Source organism: Coccinella septempunctata, chromosome 1 (genome assembly GCF_907165205.1).
Source record: "Coccinella septempunctata chromosome 1, icCocSept1.1, whole genome shotgun sequence".
Taxonomy (NCBI): domain Eukaryota; kingdom Metazoa; phylum Arthropoda; class Insecta; order Coleoptera; family Coccinellidae; genus Coccinella; species Coccinella septempunctata.
In genome coordinates, this window is record NC_058189.1 from 31,978,660 (window position 1) to 31,984,234 (window position 5,575).

Sequence of the window (5,575 nt, forward strand, 5' to 3'; positions counted from 1 at the left end):
GCTCTTCCGATTCATTCACACATACTGAAACCTGTAAATAGTTCGAGAACGATACTGATATTAATAAACTTCATACGCTAATAATTGATTGATAAGGATTCGGAGTAAATGAATTTGGACAGAAATTATTATCTTTTCTTCATGAATATCAACAGTTTTGAATAAGTATGCTATGTCTACGATACTTCGTCCGATAGGGGAGTTTAATACCGTATAGGTCCTAAAATGAATGATACATGACAATGAAATTTTTCGTTACATATAAGATTCATTCCAAAGACAATTTTACCGAATTTGTTCTGGTATGAAATAGTTATCTAAATTTTGGGCATTATATTCACGACATGAGGAACTCCATTGAAATGTTTTTCCCGAATGAATCAACAAAGATATACGTTTTACTTTCAGCTTCTATACTTCATTCACTTTCATTTTAGCACAGGATTGGCCATGGAAATTGAATACCTTTCACTCTGTATGGTACGAAAATGTTGGGTTAAGACGCTTGTCAAAACATTTTTGAGTTTTAAATCAGTGCTACGTAGTCCGTTCTACGTGAGACTCTCAGTAATTACGTATTTCATCACAATGTCAAATCACTTCGGAAAATATTGCGTCGAAAATATGTAACGAACATAATTGACATTTATACAAACTGATTGAAGACATACCAAATCTATTTATTTACATGGAAAATAGAAGTAATCAGTAGCTTGAGGAGAGTTACTGTTGTTTATTTTCTTTGGCTGAAGACGTTACATCAGTTGTAGAATTCAAAAAAATCAACCCGAAGATGAAATGCATTTGATGCAGTGTTAGCATTGAATTGAATACTCATAGGTGGTAGGGAATGGGTATCTCTTGAAGAAATGAACGGATAATTACGAGAATGTTGAATTCCTCAACAAAAATCATCTTGCGTCAAAATAATTAAAAGAAGTTTGAAGCAACAGGAGCTTCACCTTCAAACAAAACAACTGCCTAGTATTCATGTCTGTTTATTTTCAATACATTGATATAATAATAATAATTATACAGGGTGTGGCGTAATGAGTGGATAATATGGAGCCTGCGGGTAGAGTACTCTATGGCGGTTCAAATAAATATATTTTACGTTTGGCAAAAGTGCCTTGGTTTTCGAGATATTGGGGATTTTCGATGAATCACCCCAAATAATAATAATAACTGGATATTGACATTTTTCATCATAGCGGTTCAAAAGAAACTCCTTGATTTAATGGCATTTCTTAATTGCTCGAGGAGTCTTTTGAAATTTTTCAGTACACAGGGTGTTTCACAAGTAAACGGACAAGCGAAAACCGTGAATAGAGGGCATTGAGCTTAGTTCAAAAACACCTCATATGTGTGTCTTAGGCATTCCGTTTCCGATAAAGAGAGGAGTTTATTCAAATTTCCCTAATTTTTGTTCGGCTATAACTCCACATATTTTAGTTGGATTCGGCTAAAAATTCATTATCCGCTTAAACTTCTAAGTTTCAATAAAACAGAACATTAAAAGTTGACGAACACAGGACCGAACTCATTGAGGATATATTCAAATTTAAACTCATGCAAAACACTCTGTTTGTAGTTTTTCTCGTCATAATTTTGAATTTTTCAGGTATCTCCATTGATTTTCTCAAAATCAATGAAACTTTGGTATGCCTTTTCAGATTATTTTTAATGAATAATTGTTTGATCGTGAAATGTCTGGAAAAAACAGCGCTGCATATTGACTTTTACTTCACATTAATTAATGGGATGAATATGATCGCCAATCAACTGAGGAAATCTAAAAATGGAATTGGAAATGTTCAACTGAATTTTTTCGTTCTCAATATATGTCTTGCATTTGTTTTTGATATCTATAGCATATCTGGTCATTCAGATAAGTCATTAACAGTGATAATAAGCTTTGTTATTGATAATGAACAAAAATAGAAATAAAAAACTACGCTTTCATGATCAGGAAAATAATAATTATAATTCGATGTCTTATGAATGAATCGCTTTTTATGGACAACGTGGAACTGAAGTAATTTTCCGAACTGGTTTTCACCTCATTTGGTCTTTTAGTGAAGGTAATGATTGGCACCTCGGATAAGTATGATAAATGCACTTTCGAATTCTTCACTGATTCCGTTATAGTCATTATTGGATCTATGGAAATCTATGGATTGTTCTGGTCTTATTACAATTTTTTATTGAAACATTGATGATATTCATGCACCAGCAAAAGTATTTATCAGTATTTCAGGTCATTTTATTAGAAGGGTAGGACCCCAATATTGGACTGCTAGATCTCCAGATCTGACACCCCGCGATTTCTTTCTTTGTTTTTATTCACACAACTAGTTGTCCATAGAAAAATAGATTCATTCTGAATATCAAGTTTTAAATTTTAGTTTCAAGATAGCGTAGTTTTTCCACCCATATTTGGATATTATCAATTTTGAAACATTTTATCCTTGTGAAAGAGTATTTTGAAGACCGAATATGGTATAATTGTTGAACACATTCAACAGAATATTCTTTGAAAAAAAATCAATTATTGATTTCTAAATACATTTTCATGAAGTGCTCTATTCCTTAGAGGCGTCTGACCAAAACAATTATTTCTAGAACATGATCAACAGGTGGGGCAACCCAAAAATCAATTCATTTTGAGACAATAATAATGCAGATAAAAAGTTGAAATTATGATTAAAAAACTACATACATGGTGTTTTTATGAGTTTGAAGTTAAGTAAAGCCTCACTGAGCCCGGTCCAGATTTTTGTCGAATCTTAATGCTCTGTTTCAATGAAATTAACAACTCAAGGCTAAATATAAATTTTCAGTCGACTTGATCAGAATTTCAGGAGTTATAGCCAAACGGAAATTCGAGAAATTTCAAAAAACCTCGAAGAAACCTATATATAGGGTGCCCCAAAACTATTGAATCAAACGTCACACCACGATAGACTAGATCAAATACTATCGAATGACACCAACATTAGTTGAGCGAAAATGTACCGTCTTTAAAAAAACCTAACCTAAAGTTGCCGATTTTCGAACTATTTTTTCAGTCACAAGGCCAATTTGTTATTGAGGATAGCGTTTTTCTCCCATATTATCACCCCTGTTTATTCTGAGTATTAAAAATCATGTAGAAAAAACAATTGTTTTAATTTACATTTACTTAGGTTATGGTTATCGATTAACTACTTAAAATAATTTCAATGAGGGGAGATGAAACAATAATATTACTTCAATATAATTTAAAATCGATATCCTTTTTCACAAACTGGCCCTGTTATTAAGAAAAATAGTTCGAAAATCGGCAACTTTATGTATTTTAATAAAATTCTGATTATTTTGGAAACGGTACATTTTCGTCGAACTAATGTTGGTGTCATTCGATAATATTTGGTTTACTCTATCGTGGTGTAACGTTTGATTCACTAGTTTTGGAACACCCTGTATATGGTATGATTCTGAACTCAGCTCAATGCCCTCTTTTCACGGTTTTCATTTGTCTGTTTACTCGTGAAACACCCTGTATACTTCTTGTACTCTGAAAATTTTAAAACAAATGCCCTCACCGTCATATGAAAATTCAAATTCTTGTTGTAAGAACCGTTCATCCTTTCACCCAACGCCGACCCTAGTTACATGGCCCGTTGAAAACGAAATCGGCATCTGTTTACTGCAAAACACGTGTTAACGCTGATATGAAGGGTTCAAAATTTTCTACCTGATTCGGGCTTTTTAGGAACGAATTGCTCAAGATGCCGAGTTCGAATAACATTTCGTTTTGCGTGTTATATTGGATAAAATTGAATTTATTCCATGGATGATTCGAGAATTATTGATGTCCAGAATGCTCCAGAATGATGAAAATTTTCAGATTTCATTGAAATTCTTGCGAAAATTATCTCGTATATTTTCAAGTTTAGATTTTAATTCATTCAGAACTTTGAAGTTCGGCAAATAATGATGTAAATGATATAGATAACAGTCAATCACATTTCCTTCAGCGCAGTTGTTGTTTTGAAGAAAAAGCAGTAGATTCTCGCAAAATCCGAAACTCTACATGAATAGGCCCAGTTGTTCAGTTCGGGATTAAAGTTTATCCTAAATTGATTTTGACACTTCAGTTCAGTTCTGTCAGGTTAATCTAGGATCATCTTAAATCTCGGCCTTATCCTGAACTGAACAACCGGGCCTTATAGTAATAGCAACGTAGCATTAATTAACTCGGTATATTATTGGAATAATATAAAATTTTCATAGCGGAGAATAGTGGTTTTCAGCCTCGGTATTCACGAAATTCATTTTATTATGTTTTTTTTTTCATGTGAATCGGCCCGAAATCTTGGATCCCCCGACCTGATAGTTTCGTATACTTCTATGACAATAGCATAATAACTCAAATTTCAACATTTTCACAGAAATTTTTGAATTTAAGGGAGAGACACATTAAAAAAATCGATAGCAAGTTACCGCCTAAACTGCGAGCTTGCCGAAGTTGAAACTGGTACCAATCTACTCAGTGCTTCATAATATGTATAGTTTTATGACTCAGTGTTTTTCAGGACCTGTAAAAAAAAATTAAAAACTGTAGACTCGTCATCGCCTTCCAAGGCTGCATCTTGGAAGAGCTGTCTATTTGGAAAAAAATTTATAGGAACTAGCCCCGCTTATTTTCATTAAGGAATCATCTCCCTTTGTCCTTCGCATTTGTTTACAGATATCCTGTATATAGATACATTTTATCTATGTACCTATTCATTTTGGATAGTAGAAGTTTAATCAATATGTGTTATTTTCGAAGACCAAAACAAAAATTTTAATTGCACCTGATTTGTTAATTATAAGAATCATCATTTATTTTGAATAATAAAACTTCATGCGAAAATACTTAAATTAAATTTTGTCTTTCTCCTTTCATCATGCGTCCATCATAGTGTCCGCTGTTCATCATAGCTTTTGGGAATTACCAATCAATCATATGTATCCGAGTATGTATCTATATTATTACCTTCATTTTGTAGATTCATCATGTCTTGACAAAAATATGGTTGCAATTTCAAAATATGTTGACTCGAGGCCTTCAAAAGACTTCAATTTTGTTTATTTTTTCCCCTACATCCTGTATGATCTATCGAAAAATGCAAATCTGTTTTGGATAATTCTTCATGTGCTTTATATCAGGTAAAGTGTACACATGACATTAAACACTTGAAGTGAAACAGGGTCTTTTTCTGCTTTATAGTCTGTGTTCCATAAAGTCTTCCACACTGTAGGGTTCGATTTCAAGTAGGAGTTTGAAGATGAATTTCTTGAACTGTTGTAGAGTCCATTCTCCTCTTAGTTTGTGAGCTATCTTATTGTAATAACGAATATATCTATATTCAGGTCCCTTTTCAATGAGGCTTAATCTGTGTCTTGGATATTTTAGTGCAGTTGTCCTCGTATTGTAATTACTTACTGTTTTCTCTTCGAAGTAGTGCTAGTTCTTGAATGTAAATATCAGGCTTTCTTGGATGTGTACAGCAGGAGCAGTCAAAAGACCATTCCTTCTGAAGACTCC